Here is a 21,679-nt window from a genome sequence, read left to right on the forward strand (position 1 = left end):
ACTTCTCATCTGTGGGCCCCCCCCCCCCGGTCCTCTCTCCTCCCCTGCCACAGTTCCCCAGGCCTCTCTGATCCGCCCTTGCCCACGCGCCCGACATACAGCACATATGCACCCGGCACTCCACCACATACGGTGTAATTGACTCTAATAACAACAAGTACCATTTAATGAGCACCAGCGAGGTGCCAGGTGCTGTGCTGGGCCCTGACACATATTATCTGATTCAATCTTTATGCAGGAAAGGGGTCATGCTCATCCCCACTGGCAGATAGAAAAACCTGGAGTGCCAAGGGACGAAGCAACTTGTGCAAACTCACCCAGCAGGGGAGGGACAGAGACGGTTTTTAAACACAGCTCAACCCATCAGTGAGGTTGGGACCCTTATTTACAACATCCTTGGTCAGGACATAAACTTATTTTCCTGGAGCACCGATTTCACTCACCTAACTGGGGAGAGGGGACGTTAAATAGAGCGACTGGTAGATGATTTACGCTGGAGAGGTGATATTTACACGGAGCACATTGTTTCTCAGCCTTGGCACTATTGACATTTGGGGCCAGATAATGCTTTGTTGGGTGAGTTGTCCCGCACATTGTAGGATATTTAGCAAGATCCCTGGTCTCTACTCACTACGTGCCAGGAGCACCCCCTCCCCCTTAGTTTTGACAACCAAAAACGTCTCCAGACGTTGACAGATATCCCTCGGGGACTGAGAACCACCGGTCTACAGGTTAAGAGACCAGACCTTCGATCCCACCTGCCTGGGTTCAAGTCTCAGCCAAGCCATCTGCTGTGTGACTTTGGGCTAATTCCTTTGCTCCTCTGTTTCCCCTACATGTCAAACTGAGATAATATCCCGGACGAAGAATTCTTATGATGAAGCGCATTATGTTTTAAAAGTTCTCAGAATAGCATTTGACACATCGTAAACCCTGTGCGGTTTTCAGCTATCACACTAAAACAAGCAGGGACGTGTAGCACAGAGTGCAAGACTTACATGAATTTTGAGCTCGCAGTGGGCTGCTCTGGGCTAGTCACGGACAACTGGAATTTAAGTTTTAGAGGGCAAGACCCGTATATTATGCGTTTCCTCCCAACGCTCAGTAGACTATACCTAGTAGGCCCTTCGTATTTGTGAAGGGAAGAGTCAACATACGGGGTTTGCTGAAGGAATGAACTGGACCCACGCCTAGGAAACAAATCAAGTCCGAATCTTACTAATGAGTGGCTGCCCCTCCTCGTGATAAGCAGGTTGGGTTGGACAAGATCTGTTAGATGGGGCAAGTGTACCAAGAAACTGCGCCCTCAATGTCACAACAGCCCCACTTGGGCTCTCATCAGCAGTAAGGTGTAAGAAGGGTGATTGTTTGCCTATTCAAATTATGTTTTCGGTGACTGGATTTCTCTGGCTGATCGGGATAATTGCCTGGAGTGAACACAAAGTATGTAGCAAGTACAGAAACAGACACTTCCGTGGGCCGATGTGCAGGTGGCTTAGGACACTGCCGGCAATAGAACAGGAGGACGCTCGTTTGCACTGACCCGAGCGGAAAGGAATAGCATATCGTGGCAGGGGGCCCAATGCGCTAAACTGTCTTGAATACTTACTCTCTGTGAGGCCAGTGCTGGCTTCACTCACCTGCAGGCCCTCACTGCACTGTCAGTACCACTGAAAGCAAAAGAAAATTTCTATGGAATGTCTCCACTCCTCCTTCTTGGAAGTCCTTTCTTCCCTATTCCAAGTCCAGCCATGTGGGCAAGCCCATGCCCTCTTTACAAACACTTCCCTGATGAAGCAATTACTTCCCCTCATGCAACACTTCATTTTCTGGTACATGCATGTGCTCCACCATCGTTGGGGGAAGGTCACTGTGCTAGACCCCTGGCAGGTAAGAAAAGCAGGCTCAGGTACTGAGCGAGCCCCGGGGCAGGCAGCCAGGAGAGCCATCTGGTCAAGCCCGGAGCACTCTGCAACTGCCGGCCACTCCCCTCCTGGCCCTCTCCACCCCCACAGCTCCGGCTGCTCCTCTCAAGACCTGGGAAGTGGGGAAATGCAGGGCACCTGGGACACAGTCACTGTCCTCAGCAGCGTGGGTACACAGGCCCCGCTCGCCTGGCCTTCCCAGGCAGCAGAGCCCCAGCTCTTGTGCAGGTGGACCCCACGGATCTGGAGTAAAGGGATGACTCGGAGCAAACCCCCCCATGATCGGCCCCGGGCAGATGCTCAGGGGCTCCTCGAGGCCCCTGGATCTTCCAAGGCTGCTGACATCATAGCCCCTGGCACACAGCGCCAAGAGAGAACCACACAGCGCGTGCCCCCGAACCTCAGTTTCAACATCTCAAAAGTGGGGATAATACCATCTCCCTCACTCATCTGTGGCAGGGCTGACTGATTGATGAGCAAAGGTGAGGCCCCGCGCAGAGTGCCCGGGAGAGTAAGCACACAGAATTTTGTGGAATGAATTGCATCGCAAACAATGCACAGCCCAAACTCCACTGTGCCCTAGACCACCAGCTCCTTATCTCAGTGCTCAGCACAGCCAGGGATTCTCTGTAAATATTTGTGCGCTAAAGGAACCCAAGCACAGGAGAGAAAGGCACTAACGTGTGTGCATGTGTGTGTGTATGTGTGTCTCGAGGGGAGTGCCCTACAGGATCCATGACCTCATTAAATTTTACATCAACGAAGTTCTTTCCAGTTTACAGAAGTTCTTTCCGGTTTCCAAAGAAACTGAGACCCAGAGAAATTAACGAAGTCCCACAGCTACCTGTAGACGGAGTCAGGATTTGAACCCAGAAATGCTAGTTCCAAAGCTGGGGGCCCTTCCATAGACCTTTCGGCCAGACGCCTGAGACAGAGGGAGGAGGAATCCTCTGGGCCCCATCAAAGCAGCATGGAAACCAAGGGGCCAAGGGGCCCCACCCGGTCCAGGCTCAGTGGGAACTCCAGCGGCTTCTGGGAGAGCTGGCCGGGCTTGTCCCTCTGCAGGGGTCTGCAGACTCACTCAAGCAGCTAGAAGAGCCAGCCAAGAACACCGTGATGACAGGCTACCCGGTTCCCACAAAGGCTCTGGCATACCAGAGATTTGGATTTGGCATATGTCAGGCCTTTTTAGGAGTCTCAGCTAAGCAGGAGAGGCAGACACTGAATGAGCCGGACAGAGGCCCCAACCCGAATCTGACACCACTTTCCCAGGGGCAGGCAGACACTGGCCTGTCTGGAACTCGCTTCTCCAGAAAGGGGCTTTGGGGATCAGCAGAGGCCTTCGGGGCCTTTGAGCCCCTCCATAGGCATTCTCCCCAGAGCATCCTTTGACCTACTGTTCCCTCTCCCCACCTTCCCAAGGGCACACTCCGGCACACTCTTGCCACCTGCCAGAAAAAAGCAGAGAAGAAAGGATAAAGTCATCCATTTTGACCGTTTGGTACTAATACCCACAAAGATTTTTTTTTTTTTTTTTTTTTTTAATGCCTAGGTATGAGGTTCGTGGCTATGATCACACATTTGCTTCCTTGCTCCTCTCCACTCATCCCTACAACTGACCTGGCTATGTCAATAACCCTTTTGGCTCGACTTGCTGCATCCATATGTGTATCCCATGCCAGCAGGAACTCTTATAGGCCAACGAGAGGAGACTTCTCAGCTCTTCTCAGACCCGGGAACAGGAAAATGTAGGGCACCTGGCGGTCGCCCAACCCTTAGGCTCTGCATTGTTTGAGCTTCTCCAACCAGGACCTGTGCCGGGGCCACCTGTACTCAGAACAGCAGCAGCCATCTGATGACGGGGGCAGAGGAGGCAGGGGACAGGCACACGTTCTGGCCTCCTGGGCCCAGGGAGGATGACCTGTGCGGCCCCAGCACGCACGACAGTGTTTGGCACACAGGCGCCACCCAAATGGCTCTTGAGCATTTCGAATCAGGTACTGAGAGAGCCCCGGACACAAATTAACCCGTTTAAGCTCACAAGCACTTTATTTCTGTGAATTTACTTTTCAGTATTCATGCCTCAGTACTAATCCTACCACAGAGGAAACCAAGGCACAAAGAAATTCATGGCCTCAAGTTATAAAGACACTGCACCTTCAGAAACAATTTGAACTCAGGTAGTCTGATGTCGAAGTTCAAGACACTTAAGAAATCTTTTCCTACTCTGAAAGAATGCCCAAGACTTCAAAAATTCCCAAGAGGGGAATAAACCCCAAGAGGGCTACTTAATTTTCCATCTTCCTTCAACCACCACAAGGCAAACTAATCCCCCCAAGGACATGGCAATGGCAGGAAGGGGGCGCGCGGGGCAGGACACAAAAGCAGTCGGCCTGGGTTTTGCATTGATGAGTGGCTTCAGTTTAGACTTTTGACTACATGTACTGACAGTCTTTTAAAAAGACATTTTACTCTCTTTTTAAACTAGGGCCATATTACCAGACCACGCCCTCATAATTTACACTTATGATATTTTAAAATTAAATCCTGCAGTTAACTTATATCTATATCAATTATTTTGCATTGTGTTGGGTGGTTAAAAGAGCCAATTCACAAAAACACTTTGGACATATTGCAGTCCGTTTGCAGCCCTCTTTTTACACTCTTGTGTATTTTTAAGTTCAGTGGGATATCCTGACTACTTCCTGCTGATGTTGCCATTCTGTCTCTAGAGTGGTGGTTGGGTGGGCAGGAGAAGATGGGGAGAAGGAGGGAAGGCCGGGAGGAAGGTGGCTAAAAATGGTATTAAAAGTTTATTCCAAATCACTGATCCCAAGAAGCTGTTTTCTTCATTAAACTGAATTCAGGCTATTTATATGTCAGCTTTGTGCCTAACAGCTCTAATCCAGACGTCCGTCCTCCCACCAAGGGGGACTTGTTTCAATGAGACGGTTGAGTGATTTGGGGGTGGACTTTGGAGGGGGCAATTTGTTAAACATCCAAACCTTGTACAGGCACGATCTTCTTACCACCAGTCCCCAAAGTTACAAAAACAGAGATCCTTATCAGCTGGTTGGCTGGCAGGAGCAGAGAGATTCAAACACTCCTACCAACCAGAAACAATCGTTGTTCCTATGAGGCACAACCTTTTCAAGAACACCGGGCCCAGAACAACTTAAAAAACTCCGGCTCGGGAGAGGGGGAAGCAAGACAAACAGGACTGTAGCAAGCAGGGCGAACACAGAAATCACTTGTGAATAGAAACAGGGAGGGAGAGGGGATTCTAAGTGCAGAAATCCACAAGCTGCCTCCAGGAAATCGACACGGTTCAGACAGCTGCCATCTCCTTATGGAAAATGAGTGCTTCTAAGTCTCTCCAGCTCCGTGCCAGCTACCCACCGCAGGCAAGTGCCTCTGGGGATCTGAGGACTGAATGTAAGCCCATTCCGTGTGCCACCCCCTCTCCGGCCTGGAGATGTGGGGTGCTCCCACCCCGCCCCCACCTGAGCACATTTCCTTGCAAGCCATTTCCCCCCCTCCCCGACTGCTCACCTGGTACCATCTGACTCTGTTTCCCCCGGGGCAAGCTGAAAGACCAGCCCTGTGCGGACCCCCACCAGCAAACTAGACTGTACCCTGCAGTCACTTTAGATAAATAACTTGGCAAACAAGAATGGCAGCACGTGGAAGTCACACTCGTGGGCACTGCGTTACTGGACAGCCACGCACACCTAGAACTTTCAGCGCAGGAAAGCCTGTGGGAGGGTTCCCTTGCCCCTCTTACACAGAGGGGTAAACGGAGGCCCAGGGGCTCACAGCAACCTGCTTTAGGTCACACAGCTAATTCGTGACCAAAAAAGAGAGCCCAGTCGTCCCAGTCCCTATGTGGCACCTCTTATTTGCCCATTTTTCCTCCCTGACCTACGAATGACAGAACATCCACAGTCTCAGAACCCCCAAAGTGGCTCATTAATAACATGGCCAGGGGTAAACAGTGTAGTCCTGGGAACTGTAATAACAGCCACGGCAGCAGCATCGAAAAAAATATAATCTGAAAGTTTAGAGAAGGTTTATTTTTTTGTCTTCCGCAGTCCAAAGCCAGCCAAGCTCCTTGAGGTCAACATCGAGGGATGTCTAAAAGAATTAAGTGAATTAAAAGTAAATGAAGCTTCTTTGGAGAGCGAGAGGGGAGACGGAAGAGCCCTCGCCCCGGCGGCGGTACTCACCAGCGCTCCCAGCGCAGGTAATGGACCCAAGGAGGAACCAGGTAGAGTTCAGCCGCTGGGGTATATATAGCGAAGGTGTTGCGCAAAGACCCGGCGGCAGCTGCTGTCATCACGCCCCTCGCACATTCCAGGACCGCCTGCCGCCGCCGCCGCCGCCGCCGCCGGGGCACTGCCTACCTGCCGACTTAATGAGCCCATCGTGACCTCGCCGGCTGCAGAGGGAAGACAGGCGGCCCGGCTGCTGCGGGAGATCCCCACACGGTCCCCGAGCCCCAAAAGCCACCGCCCGTCCCGCGCCCTGCGCGCCCTCCCACGCGACACCGGGCCAAGTGGGGGACTAGCCCGGCTCCCCCCCCCCCCCCCGCCCCAACCCCGTCCCCATTCTCTCCTCCCCAAGACAGTTTAGCGCCTGTGAGGCTGAAGAGGTCAGAGACGCTGAGACACAGATAAAAGCCAACTGGAAACTCAGGGACAAATCCTTCCAAAACAAAGCCGGGATTGTTTAGCCTTATCAGGCGTTGGGGTGCTTTCTGCCCCAGAAGCCTGGACTCTGCAGTTAAAACAGCTGCGGCTGGAGCCCTGGGTGGGTCAAGGGATGGGGCTGGATTAGCTGGGCTGAGCATGGGGAGAGGGGCTGCTCTTCTCTCCAGAAGGGCACCCCTGCCAGCTCGTCCAGCTCTAGCAGACCGTGTCCCTTATTTCACCGGCTGCCCTGCCCGGTGTGTTCCTTGTGAAACCACCACACATCTTTCTCCATCCACACCTGTCCCAGGGAGAGCCCATGGTCACCCTTATCCTTAAGAGCTGCGGGGTTATGGGCGGGCAGTCATTCTCCAAAGCCCACACACACACACCTTCCCACGGGAACAGCGGCTTCCATTTTAGCTGAGACTTCTAGAAGGGTTAGGGGGCATGGCATAGGATTACTCGGGATTTGCTAAGCAGGGATCAAACTTCCATCTTATTCCAAATCCCAGGCCCTTCCCTCCACCGCATGGTCCTGTTTTATAGTGGAGGAAAAGTTTTACTGCGCACGACGGGAGAGTAGAAGGACCCATAGGAACGAGGCTGGTTTCATCCCCAAGCCAAGAGCTCTCTCCTCCATCAGGAGGAAGATGTCAGGAGTGCTGCTTCCTAGAAGCTACTGAGCAGGGCTCTCCCCGGGGCTGAGAAGTCAGTGGCTACACACGCTAACTCTGGGCCAAACCACCTAAACTCAGTTCCCTGTTTTAACCCTTGCTTTGCCTGCCTTCATTTGCTCCTGTATAAAATGGGAATAATGGTCCCTATCAGAGTAAGTGAGCTCAACCATTTACAGCACACAGCATGGTACCTGATGTGCACATGAGTACTCAGTCCATATCAACCATTGTAGTTTTCACTGGGAACATCCGGTGTTGGGACAAGATTGAGTGGGAAGATTTGATTAGTCTCATCTGGAACCTTGGGGCCCTGAGGTCACTGCTCCACAGCTCAGATGCTGGGCACATCAGTCCAAGGGTCAGGACATATTGCTTGGAGAGTGGACATGGAAATCAAATCAGCCCAGGCTGTTTTTATTAGAGGGACAATGGTTTTGCTAAGTGCGTCCCAGACTTCAAAGCCAGCCCTTGGAGATAGTGATCAGCCAGCACCTTTCCTCGGAGTGACCTCCAAAGCAGAACACCTGGTGTTGGGAACCATTGGCACCTATTCATTGAGCTCAGCCACACCTCCGTCCCTGGGCATGTGGGCTGCAGACAGGAACAGCCTCATTTGGACATTCATCCCGACAAGCCTCCCCCCAGTAACTGTGGGCTTTGATGTGGGGCACAGAGCAAACCCCCCGCACTTCCTATCACTCCCAACAAGGAGCTAATAGATCAAAATTTCAAAAACATTGGAAAGGGAAAGTTCACTGCTGAGAACTTAACACATAATTTAAACAGCCTATGTTTAGGGGCGCATGGGTGGCGCAGTCGGTTAAGCGTCCGACTTCAGCCAGGTCACGATCTCGCGGTCCGGGAGTTCGAGCCCCGCATCAGGCTCTGGGCTGATGGCTCAGAGCCTGGAGCCTGTTTCCGATTCTGTGTCTCCCTCTCTCTCTGCCCCTCCCCCGTTCATGCTCTGTCTCTCTCTGTCCCAAAAATAAATAAAAACGTTGAAAAAAAAATTAAAAAAAAAATAAACAGCCTATGTTTACACACAAACATCGAGAAAGTACTTTCAGCTCACTTGTTGGGTGCCTACAGTTGGCCTGTAAGTTAAAACCGATTGGATTCATGGCGTCATTAATGCAAATTCATGGCCCACGTAGAGTCTGGCCCAAGGCTACAAAACTTTGAGCTAATATCAGCCCACAACGGTTACCGAGCCTCTGGGGCCAGATGTGTTTCAGAATGTAGAACTTTCCAGTTTTAGAAAATAAGAGGTGAGACACTCTAGTGGGACCTAGACAGCACCCTATAATCAGACCTACGGATATTGTTTGCTGTAAAAATGTACGAATATTATACCAAATGGCACAACTTTTGATTTTATATATCAACTCAGTTTAGGGTTTGGCTCTAAGGGAGTTTTTAAATTGCAGATTAAGGATCATGACTGCTATTTATTGAGTGCTTCACGTGTACTAACCATTTTACATATATCAAGTCATTAATCCTTGTAGTACTAAGAACTAGGTATAAAATCCAGGAAGCGAGGCCCCAGAGAAGTTAAACAGCTTATCCCAATGTCGCAGGACTAGTTGGTGGCAGAGTTAAAATCTTAGCCCAGTTACCGAGTTCACCCACATGATCACCAAGAAATTTTCGCTGATTTCTTCCCTCCTTTTCCTTATAGGAATATTTGGTTACCCAAAGAATGTGTCTGAGTAGAGAGAAGAATAGAGAGCTCAGAAACATATATGGACACTTGATTTGTGGCCAAATGATGGCCGAGCAGCAGGGTAAACACAAACAGCAATAAATGGATATCCGAATGACAAGTGAAACTTGACCATCTACCTAATACGCTGCATAAAAGAATGTACCTAAATGTAGAAGTCAAAATAATATGATTGCTAGAAAACAATATAGACAAATATTCATGAACTCCAGGTGGGGACAGACTTCTTCAATAGCACACAAGATGCATTAACCATAAAGGAAACAGAATTTGCCTGAGAGGTGGAGGCCAGGGGGGAGGAAGAGGGTTGGAACACTCAGAACTGACCAAGAACGGACTTCCGAATACATAAAGAATGTTCATATATCAAGAAAAAAAATCCAATTAAAAAGTGGTCAAGGGACTAGAACAGGCACTTCACAAAGAGGATAGTTAATAAACACATTAAAAGATGCTCTATATCACAACTGAAGGAAATGCAAATTAGAGCACAGTTAGATTTAAACCCGGTGTATACATCTCGCGGCGTAAGCCCAAGAGAAATGTACCCTCTGTTCAACAAAAGACATACACAAAGTTGCCCATGGCAACACAGCCCACACAATCGCTCAAATGTCCATTTCCATAGAATGAAACATTAACCACAAAGCCCGCAGACCAGGAAACACTATTATGAAATCCCCGTTTGGGGAGTCAAAAGTGGCCAGATAACATGTGACGACAAGGAACAATTTATTGTTACGTGGAACAGTTTATTGTTACGTGGAACAAAATGGATAGGTGTTATCTCACAAACAATGCTAAGTTAAAGAAGCGTTCATACTCTTTGATTTCCCTTGTATAAAATTCCCGATCCAGCCCAAACTAAATCTTGGTGTTCAGGAATGCACGCTTACGTGGTAAAACTATGAAGAAAAGAAGCAAGCAAAACTATGAAGAAAAGAAAAGAACCAGAGAAGTCATGTGGAGGTCCCTGTGTTGGGAAACAAGTGGGTAAGACTGAGGGAACATGCAGGGATTCCTGAGGGGTTGATAGTGTCCTCCTTTTGGGTTGTGGTCATTTGCTGTGTGATAAATCCTTGAGCTGTACTAATCCCACATATTTTGTTTTTCCTATGAATATCTCACAATTAAAAAGTTAAACTAAACAAACCTAGTGGTCCTGGAGAAGGGTACAGGGAAGAGAGGAGGCGCTGGGTTATATCACTGGTTTTGAAATCCTTTGAAGCCAGTAGGTTTGAGCCATTTACTGGCTGAGTCACCTAATGTTTACCATAATCTTCGGCATAGCTATCACTTGTATACATGGCTTGCTGTGTCCCAGATGTTAACCAATTATGTGACACACTTTTAAAATAGAACACACAGAGGGGTGCCTGGGTGGCTCAGTCGGTTGAATGTGTGATTTCAGCTCAGGTCATGATCTCGTGGTTCATGAGTTCGAGCCCCGTGTTGGGCTCTGTGCTGACAGCTCAGAGCCTGGAGCCTGCTTCGGATTCTGTGTCTCCCTCTCTCTCTCTCTCTCTCTCTCTCTCTCTCTCTCTGCCCCTCCCCGGCTCGTGCTTTGTCTCTCTCTCTCTTTCAAAAATAAACATTAAAACACACACACACACACACACACACACAAAAACCGCAGACTTTTCCTGCCAGGAGCAAACTGAATCTTAACAACTTCCGATGACTTATGATCATTTTACAGAATCCAGTGACAATCTCATAATTTCTTAAGCATCTCAGAGCTGTTTTTCTACCATAAATAGGTCCAGACAGCTAAGTATTAAGTTTTTTTCTGTGTGTGCACACGTGTGTATGATGTGTGCATGTGCATGTATGAATGTGTGCGTCTATGTTTGGGGAGGTTTTTGGTGATTTTTCTGATTCTTTCCTTGCTGCATAGTATTAGCAGTCAGGCCATTACAGGCTCTTTCTGACGTGTCACTATAAGTATATGTAGCAATAACCTCCCTGCTTTATCATCAGCAGCCATCATTATATTGCTATTTCTAACCTGTTGTGGATTAAGCAAATAGCTCACCTCATTCATTTTAATTAACAGTCTCATTAAACTTGTGTGTAAAACAGGACTAAGGAACCCTGAAAGGCCTAATGGTTCTATTCACGTGCATCTTTACCGCCCAGACTTAACGTTTACTTTAGATCATCAGCAATCATTTTCTTACTACGCAGTACTGAGCTAGATCCTAAACGGTTGAGGCCACCAACACTAAAATCCCGTTTTAAAAGGACATACCATAAAGGAATAAGAGTAACAAGTCAGTGCCATACAGAGGGCCTGGGGCAACCAGTGCAGATCGGGTCCTCGGGCCCCACAGCCTGGATGGTGGCCAGGAGTTCAGTGCAGAGAAAGAGACAGTTTCCCTGCCCTTCTGGTGTTCTTTTTGCTTCTATCACTCATTCCCATCCCAGGGCTGATGCTCTGGCCATCCCCGCTGCCCAGAACATTTTTCTAGATTTTCGCAGGGACATTCCTCCTTATCATTCATGTCTCAGAGATTTTCACTGAGCATTTCCTTTGTCCATAGCCATTGTCACCCTCATTTTTTCCTTCGTTCACAGATTGTGATATGGCCTCTTTTCCCCAACAATAGATCTCCAAAGAAATGGTCTGGGTTGAGGGACTGGAATTTGAGGTTCAAACTGCATCCCAAACATTTTACTTGGCTTAAATTTTTAAAGGGGACCTAAAGTTATGAGGATGTATAACTTTTGATTGAATTATTTAAAATTAACTTTTGATTAATTACAACAAAAAAAGATAAAATAACAAAGTTAAGGAGGAACTCACAGCTCTGAACTTAAGGCTGAATGCCATCCTGGAGGCTCGAATCTCCCTTTTGTTCTCTGTTGAGTCTGGATCCCACAGGCCTGGTTGGAGATGCCCGAGGAAGAGAAGTAAATGATTCCTGAGCACCCGCTCACACAGAAAGATCTCCCACAGGCTGTTAGGGCATCTCATAGTCCCACTATGTGCATCTACCAAAAAAAAGTGAAAGTTATAGAACCCAGTGTGGGTGGAGCTATAGGAAAAAAAGGGACGTGTGTATTATCTTAGGAGATGATGCTAACAATGACAGTGGTGTTTTAAAATGGTCTTGGGGCACCTGGGTGGCTCAGTCTGTTGGGTGTCTGACTCTTGATTTCGGCTCAAGTCATGATCTTACCATTCACGAGTTCGAGCCCCACACTGGGGACTGACAGTGTGGAGCCTGCTTGGTATTTTCTCTCTCTCTCTGTCCACCCCCTGCCCCCACAGTGCTCTCTCTCTCTCAGAATAAGTAAATAAACTTTAAAAAATAAAAAGAAATGGTCTCTATGCTGCAATACTCCTAGACTGTCTAATGACCCTCCCCCGGAAGTATTTTGTTTTTAGGTGTCCCTAAAGGTAATGCTTATGGGGGCAAAACAATTGCAAACCACATAAATGAATGTATCGCATTTTTTTCACATTGACACATTATCATGATGCAATGTAGGCAAAAAATATATTTATTGCTACGGCTTAATGCAGAAGTCACAGAACTCCCTGAAGCCAGCCATGAACCAATGGGGTACCGCTGAAAAATAGCTATGGAAAGAAAAAGATTGAAAGCTATATGCCAGGGATAATCTGAGGGTACGATCAAGTAATTTCCTGTCATGGATAGAACTATCCATACATCCTAATTTAAAAACTAGAAAAAAATTAAATTTTGTATCCATCCATCAGGAGAAGTCACCTAATCTGGGCCACCGTTTTCTTACCCTTTAAATGTGAGATATATTTAAACCTACCCTCCCTAACTCAGAATGAACTTTTAGTAAGATTACGTAAGGAAAGGGCTTTACAGTGGTAAAGAGTTACACAGATATATGATAGCTGGGCTATTGTTGACATACTATGCGTACACACACATCGTCATGTTACACATGTGGAAAACAAGATGGTCCATCCATGTCCCCACTACCTTCTACCAAACTGTATGTGTGCATTGGCGAAGATTAGAATTGCATGTAAACATCTTTATCAGTTACATATATGCCCATTCACTTTGCCTGAAAAGCTGCCAAAATGCAGAGTAAATTTAAAATAACACAAACTCTAGCTCTTTGGCTACCTATTGTCGCACAAATAACAATCTAGAAGGAATATGCTTGAGGTGAGGCTCAGGGGAGGCTCTACCAGGATGACTGTCCTCTCTCTTTCTCCCCAAGTGCTTCCTGCATGAACCCACCCAATTACCCACCCCACCCACACTCTGAGACTTCTTGCCCATAAAAATGTCCTCTCACTTTTTCCTTCGTGAAAGATCTATTTCCTGGATATCCAGCAGCCTGAGAGAGCCTCCCCTAGGGTCCCCGCCTTCTTACCACCTCCGGCCCCACGTTGCTGCCTTTGGAGTGATAAGACACACTATGGCGGGGGGAGGAAAACATCTTCTCTTTACACAGGGCTGTTGCTTCTAGAGCCCGTCAGTCTTGCTTAGCAGATGAGGAAACAGATAAAGTGCCTGAAGAGCGGGGCAGGAGTCACTCGTCAGGGGCAGGTTGCAAGCAGGAAGTGCACACGGGGAAGCCAGGCAAGTAGAAGACAGGTGCATTCTGAGTTGGTCCGGAGGACGCGCCCTGTCCAGGGCTCTGCTTCGGGTATTGCAAGAGAAGACCTGAGCGATGCTACCAGATCTTTGGACTTTTCTGGAGAAGCCTGATAACCGGTTTTGTGAAAGTTACCACTAAAAACAAAACAAACAAACAAACAAACAAAAAAAACCCAAAATTGGACAGGCCAAACAAAGCAGGACGGTGCACTGCTGATTTTCATCCTGACACCAGAATACATTCTCAGGTGTGCAGGCCGTGGCCCAGTGCCCTTTGACCAGCACACATAGCTTGTCCTCTGGACCCCCTGGTGCTTCCTTCCACCAGTCTCCTAATGCACTCGGTGGGGCCAGCACTCTTTGCAAAGCAGAAGAGACAGAGAGACGCCAGAGGGAAGGATGGCACTTGTCCCCGGGAGATGGCTGTGTGGGGAGAGAAGGGCATTCAGGAGCCTGGCTCTCATTACTCCTCCTCGGCTCAGTGCTCTGCCCAGAGTCACCAGGCCTGGGAAAACCAAGGTACCCAGACTGATGGGAAAAGCCCCAGCCTTGCCCCGGCCATTCCAAACTCTTCAGCAGAGTGAACTCTTGCTTCAGTGACTGGAGCAAGAAAAGGGGAGAGCCTGCTGGACTCTGAGCTGTCCAGGCAGGGCCTGGAGAGGCAGCAGGTGTTCAGGTCCCCCTCCCCCCTGGGGCCAGCGGGCAGCAGCTTGGCGCTCTCCTGAAGGCAGCCGCTACTGAGGTGGATTGTACCGTAAAAGCCTGAAAAAGTGGCTCCAAAAATAACACCTGCACAAAACCACTTTGAACTTTCGCATTCATTAGGAGCTTCTTTGAGGGCCCTCTGACAGTGCTGATAATTTTAGAATTGTTCAGTCAGGCCCGCTGACAGGGAGTCTATCCCCGTGGAGGCTGCCAGAATTCGGGAAATGTCAAATAATGTGTTACATGGCTGTGAGAAAGCACTAGACTTCAAAGGATCAGATTTAAGTGGAGAACTGCTAACGGAACACGGGCTGGCATAATTACAGGCTGTTTTCAGCCTTGCTTTAATATGCACATAAATGTGCAGAGAAAAACCTCTGGAAACTGATACACAAAAATCTTCCTAGCGGTTATCTCTGATGGTGGGGATAGGTGACTTTATTTTCTATTTAAGATTTTTTTTTAAATTTTTTTAATGTTTTATTTATTTTTGACAGAGAGAGAGAGAGAGAGAGAGACAGGGCATGAGCGGGGGAGGGGCAGAGAGAGAGGGAGACACAGAATCGGAAGCAGGCTCCAGGCTCTGAGCGGTCAGCACAGAGCCCGATGCGGGGCTTGAACTCACAGACCACGAGATCATGACCTGAGCCAAAGTCGGATGCTCAACCGACTGAGCCACCCAGGAGCCCCGCTATTTAAGATTTAAGGCAGCTTATGAACAGACCAAGGAAGCTTGTTTCAAAATAAGTGAAAAAAGAGGCAGCAGCTACATAGGAAGTTGAACTATATGAAATTGCCGTTTTGTAGGCCAGTGTCTTGTGGCTGAACTTCATACGCAATGCAGATCGACACTTGCTGGAGCTAAGACTACTTCTCTGTTGTCTGGGCACCAACTGGAAGAAGGAAAAAGCTCCAGGTAAAAACCTTCAGTGTCCGTGAGGTGAAAACTGGCTGCTCACGCCTTTCCTTCTGTGTTTCCTAAGACCATAGTCTTCCTTTGTAACCGGAGATTGTTTAAATAAATACTTTTTTTTTTTTAATTTTTTTTTTCAACGTTTATTTATTTTTGGGACAGAGAGAGACAGAGCATGAACGGGGGAGGGGCAGAGAGAGAGGGAGACACAGAATCGGAAACAGGCTCCAGGCTCTGAGCCATCAGCCCAGAGCCTGACGCAGGGCTCGAACTCACGGACCGCGAGATCGTGACCTGGCTGAAGTCGGACGCTTAACCGACTGCGCCACCCAGGCGCCCCTAAATAAATACTTTTTAAAGAAGTTGTGAGCCTCCTACCCCCGAGTCCTCAGATTTGGGGCGATTTCACCCCATTTCTCAAACAAGAAGAAAATCTCTGCTCAACCCACCTCAAAATGTGGTTTTGAATACTCAAATTAGACGATGGTTTGTGAAATTAACTAGACTTACAACGGCACCATTTACAAAGTGTGTACAATAGTCAAACAGTGTGCTGGTGTCCGGTAACAAATAAGCCACAGAAGGTCACAGTCACAGATATAACAAACTCACGTATGAAACCGGTAAGTCTGAACATTATAGGTCAAGTGCCTTTCGTGATATCTGACACCTAAGAGATCAATCACAGTAATGCTCGTTAATACCAGAGTTAAGAGACATGAATGCTTTGCCCAAGTCAAAATTACTAGATTCTAGGGGCGCCTGGGTGACTCAGTCGGTTAAGCGTCCGACTTTGGCTCTGGTGGTGATCTCGCGGTTTGTGGTTTCGAGCCCTGCGTCGGGCTTGCTGCTGACAGCCTATCAGCACGGAACCTGCTTCGGATCCTCTGTCCTCCTCTCTCTGACCCTCCCCTGCTCACACTCTCTCTCAAAATAAATAGATAAAAACATTAAAAAAAAATTAAAAAACTAATGGATCCTAATTAAGTTTGCAAAACTTTGTAAATATCATCAGTAATTTACTAAGTCGACGAATATAAAGTATTATAGTGCCTGGTATATAGTAGGGACTCAGTAAATAGCTATAATGCCATCTATTCCTTTTGTTACGGACTTGTTATAATTAGAGGCACAGCCAGGATCTCAAACCCTGGCTTCTCTGGCTCTCAAACCTTTCCCACCACACTATTTTGAACACATAGTAGGGATACTATGTAATTATCAATTTAATGAATCAGGCCTCAGAACCCTGAACTTTTTTTTTTACCTCAAATTTGTTTGTTTTTTTTTTTAAGTTTAAAGTTTCTCTTAAAATTCCTTGCTATCTTCTTTCGTTGCACCGCCACTGGCTTCATTTATCCTCACAAAGTCCTCCTCCCGCTTCTGCTGGAGCAAAACGTCATTCCGGTTTATTGTCCCCTGGATGCTGTGGTCTCCCCTGTTCCTTCTCCCTGAACGCCAGGAGCGGCATCCTCGTTCTGGAGATAGGGACCTTCCACAGCCGTCGGTCAAGAAGCCTCATGGAGCATCTGCTGAGGGTCCGGCTATATGTGAAGGCCTGGTCCCTGCCCTCATAGCGCTGCAGTAGTAGACGGCTGTCAGAGCAATTTAACTGATATTCGCACGGTGCGAGATATAAGGCTCGACACATAGTAGGTACCCAGTTGTGGATCTGACCACTAGTTCCGGGTCAGGATCCTCTCTGCTCCCGGCACTAACTCTTAGCTTCTCAGGCATGACCTCACTTCATCCTCTGTGACTCGGGAAAATGACTCGATTATTGTTTACGTTCCAGACACAAGAAATCCAGACCACAGAGGTCACGACTTCCCCAGCCCGTTGGGACTCACTCAAGCCTGCCTAACTCCAAAGCTTATGCTTCTGTTCAGATCCAGGCACAGGCTCGGGCAAGAGGCACCCAAAGTGCAAAACTCAAAATGTTCACGCTCCATTTCCTACAGGACCCCCAAAATTGGCTGATACTGCATCATTTCCCACCTGGCAAAGATTCTAGCTCGGAGGTTTTCTGTTAAACATCTCCTTTCTCCCGCCTGTATACTCTTTCATATTTTTTCCTGCCCCAACCCAGCTCGGAGCTCCAAAACCATAGCAGGGTGGTCCCTCCATTCCTGGCTTCCCCCAGGAAGCCGGGCCAGTGACCCCCAAGGAGAGAGTATGCTCTGTGTGCTGGCATAATTTGCCAGGTAACCTGAACTGAAATCATGGCCGAGCGGTCTAGCAGGACTGGACCAGCTCAAATGGCCAAGGATGTTTTGTACTTGCCCAGGCACTTGTCCAGCCGGCCAAGCCAAGCCAGGAGCTGAGAGGGAAAGCCAGAGAACAGCTCTTCGTCCTCTAAATAGCAGCTCCTAGTGTGGTTCCCAGACCAGTAGCACCAGTAACACTCGCCCAGGACATTGTTGGCAACACAGCTTCCTTGCCCACCCCACCCACCCCCGATCTTCTGAATGGAAAGTCTAGAGATGTGGCCCAGCAAACCATGCAGGGGATGCTGGTGTGCACTTAACTTTGAGACCTGCTGACCTGTGTAACGTAGAATCCCAGCTCTGCTGTAGCAGAGCTTCCGTGGCCTCTGTCCACGCCTCCAGCCTCGGCTCTCCCCTCTCCCCGCATCACCTCCTCCAGGAAGCCCTCCCCAGGGCCTTATTAATCTTGTCCCGGGTCCTCAGGAGCTGCTCAGTCAATGTTTGTTGAATCGCAATGAAACCAAGCAGGACATTTGAAAGTGGGGCTCGGGGCGTGGTTACCATGGAGAAGGGCAACCCCCACCGGAACCAGAACTCTGGCTGATAGCCTCCGGCCGGCCGCCGCAGTCACAAGTCTTTGAGTGACAAAGGGCCGGGTGCCACAGAAGGTCTCGGAATAGTGAACCGACCCACTTACCTCCCCCTAAAAGGGGCAGTCACTACTCGGTTTCGGCCGGCTCTTACTGTGGGGTGGGCAGCAAGGTTGCTTTTTTCACTCACATTTCAGAAGCCAAGATCAGGACCTTCAGGCAAAATGTCAGGACCTTTAGATGTTGGCTCAAAGCAAACAAATAAAAAACAAACGAAACAGAATTCCCGAAGCCCAGCTCTAGGAGCCAAACAAAGCACATTTCGAACGACACGCAGCATACTCTCTGTTGGCAACCTTGCTACCTCTGCCTGGCACCAATTTCACTCTTCCTAGAACTCGAGTTCTTGGCCACAATAGAGCACGTGCCGCTCGAAGGCCCGGGGTCTGTCTCGTACTCGATACTGTGCTCCCCAGACCTAGGAGGGTGCCGGGCTCAGAGCAGAGCCCATTGGCATTTGAGGCATGACTTAATGACAGAGGATAGCCTTCCACCATCAACATCACGGCCCCTCTTTGTACCAGATCCCCCCTTATCCGAACTTGGCTCATCTAAGGAAGGAAGGCCCCCAGGAGCCCACCTGCTGTCACTCTCCAGAACACCCCGTGCTGTCCCACTGCTAACGACAATGCGGTGGCCTCTTTGGCTCTCTCCCACGACAGAATGCAGAAACAGAGGGAGGGAGGGACTCCTTGCCCCTACGATGTATCCATGTTTACACTGAGCAGGTATCCAGAGGGCTGTACAGTGGGAACCACAGATGGTTACCAGGAACGCTACAAGCTCTTTGTCCTCACAGGAACCCATTAGGATTAAGACATTTTCCCCCTCCATGGCTAGAGGCTTTATAATCCCTGAGAAAGGGCAAGGTTTGTCATTCTTCACTGCTACCCATAACTTCTTTCATTCTTTCTGATCTGCAGGGGGTAGAAGCCCTGAATGTGACTCAGAAAGCAGTGAACAGCCCCAGTGGGGCAATCCCAACCTGGGTTCATCTTATTTCAGGAAGTGGGCCTTTCCCAACCCAGGGTCACTGCACAAGTCACATCGTGTCTCTCCTTTATGGTATGTCTGGCCAAATTTCCCTGCTTTCCCAGAAGCTTCCAGAGTAACCTTCTGATCCAGGCACTGTGGTATCCACTGACCCCCTCTCACCTGTCAGAACACGCTCCCCTTTCCCCGAAATTGAAGGGACCGTCCTGTGTATAATTCCATGGAAAACTCTGCTCAGATAAAAATCACATTGTTGCTATCACCTGAACTTACAAGGAAGAGAAGCACAGAATGTTTAAGTTGGAATAAACCTTAGAAAGCATCTCAGCCCAGTGATATTTCAGGGCAAACAGATAAGACAGATAACAGGATTGATTGTTTGATCTGATCCTCCCCCCACTCCGCCCCCCCCAGTCCCCTGTGCTGTGTCCTCTTTCCCATCTCCTTCCAGTCTCAGGATAACCCCGGGGGCAGGGTGTGCACTAAGGGGGAGCTCACGTAGTCCCGAGTTGCAGTTTGAAAACCTGACCCCCCAGGGGGGAAAGAAGAAAAATTTACCAAAGATCTCTATTGTAAAAAGAATCTATAGTTACTGTGGAAATCGTGAAATTTCCAAAAAGAGGGGTGGGGGGCAAGTTACTATTGATGAATAGCCACCATGGCAATTTGGGTCCGTTCGTTTCCTTCCACTTCTTTCTTTTTCTTTTTTTTTTCTTTTTTTTTTTTAATTTTTTTTTTCAACGTTTATTTTTGGGACAGAGAGAGACAGAGCATGAACGGGGGAAGGGCAGAGAGAGAGGGAGACACAGAATCGGAAACAGGCTCCAGGCTCTGAGCCATCAGCCCAGAGCCTGACGCGGGGCTCGAACTCACGGACCGGACCGCGAGATCGTGACCTGGCTGAAGTCGGACGCTTAACCGACTGCGCCACCCAGGCGCCCCCTTTATTTTTTTACACATAGGAGTTTGTCTTGCTTTTGGTTTTCACCTAGGGCTTGCGTCCAGCCAGAGAGGGCACCTTTCCCCGATTCATACAGAAGTGTGGACCGGGCAGGGGACTTCGGCTCATACCAGGCTGACTCCACGGACCTGACTTCGTTCTGTTCAGAACCACAGTTGCCCTTTCTGGTGACCTCACTCTTCAGCGTAGATGAGCACAGTGGCAGATGCAGGGCCTTTGGGAGATATTTTGACAGGCAAGTGGGTAGACTTAGCCCCAAGTGAGGCCGGAGTTCAGCCACCACGTGGACACCGAAGCATTCTGCAGCAGGTCAGAGGGAGGAAGGAGGACAGGCAGGAGTGCTCCAGGGTCAGGCTGCACACCGCTGGAGGTCTTACGGGTTAACGTTGAGCAGTAAGCAGGGGTCACTACCTCCCCGTTCCCCGCCCTCAGCGGATGAACTGTTTCTAATCTTGCCCAGGGAACAGAAGTCCTTAGAAGACACTGTCCCCCCTCCCTCCCCCAAATTAACTGAACTTCCTGACTTTGTACTCATAGCCTCTGCATTCCTTCTTAGTACCTGGGTCCTCTCAAAAACATTCCTTCCTGGGGCGCCTGAGTGGCTCAGTCGGTTAAGCTCAGCGTCCGACTTCGGCTCAGGTCATGATCTCATGGTTCGTGAGTTCCAGCCCCGCGTTGGGCTCTGGGCTGACAGCTTGGAGCCTGGAGCCCGTTTCGGTTCTGTGTCTCCCTCTCTCTGCCCCTCCGCCGCTTGCACTCTGTCTCTTGCGTTGTCTCAAAAATAAAGAAACGTTTAAAAAAATTAAAAAAAGAAGAACACTCCTTCCTGGATCCTCTTCCCTCTCACCTGCTCCAGGACAACTTCCCTTACCTTCTCTCTCTTGCATCATTTAGTTCTCCCTTCAGTGGGAATTTTTCCCACTGGCTTACAAATGCCAGGTTTCCACCGTCTTTAGAAACCACTCCTCGTCCTTGACCTCACAGCCCCCTCTTAGCTACTTTGTCTTTATAGCAATACTCCTTGAAAGAGTCACCCACACTCCCCCTCCCCCTCTTTCCTCCATTTCATTCTCTCTTGAACCTGTTCTTACCAGGGTTTTGCCCCGAATATGCCGCCACTAAGAGTTCTTATCAAGGTCACTGATGCCCTCCATGTTGCTAACCCAAAGTCAGTACTCAGTTATCTTTTCTCAACCTCGTGCATGCTCGCTCTCCTGACCTGAAATGGTTTCATCACTCAGCTTCTCTCTTGATATTCCTCCTACATCATGAGCCAGCCACTCCTCGCCTCGCTTGTTGGAGTCCCTTCCTGACTTCTAGACACCCCAGTGTCTCATACCAGCACTCAGTCCATAGCTGTCTTCCACTCACTCCTTAGGTCAATGACATTCAAACTCTGATTATGACCCACAGTAAGAAACACATTTTACATCCTATCCCAGGATGTCTATGCCCATACACAAACACAGCTGAAATAAAATGTTTTCTCAGAACAATGACCAACCTTACTATGCACAACACACTAAAATTTTCTATTTTTTTTTCTTTTTTTTTTTTTTACATGCTGCTCAGGACCACCATTGGGTCATGACCTAGTCTTTTTTTTTTTAATTTTTTTTTTTAACGTTTATTCATT

At 48.7% G+C, this 21,679-nt stretch overlaps 1 protein-coding gene across 4 annotated transcripts in view; it reads right to left on the reverse strand.

The window, feature by feature from the left end:
* Positions 1-11,848, reverse strand: part of SLC34A2 (solute carrier family 34 member 2) — a 32,387-nt gene extending 20,539 nt beyond the window's left edge. For 3 of the 4 annotated variants that reach the window (XR_005793691.1, XR_005793690.1, XM_040486583.1), the window contains exon 1: positions 11,826-11,848. The gene's annotated coding sequence lies outside the window, so the exon portion shown is untranslated. Of the gene's footprint in view, positions 1-6,151; positions 6,283-11,825 lie in introns of those variants that run through there. The other variant, XM_040486595.1, reaches the window with a different exon arrangement.
* Positions 11,849-21,679: the final 9,831 nt, after the last annotated feature.

Source organism: Herpailurus yagouaroundi, unplaced genomic scaffold (assembly GCF_014898765.1).
Source record: "Herpailurus yagouaroundi ecotype Mexico unplaced genomic scaffold, PumYag 28, whole genome shotgun sequence".
In the NCBI taxonomy this organism is placed as follows: domain Eukaryota; kingdom Metazoa; phylum Chordata; class Mammalia; order Carnivora; family Felidae; genus Herpailurus; species Herpailurus yagouaroundi.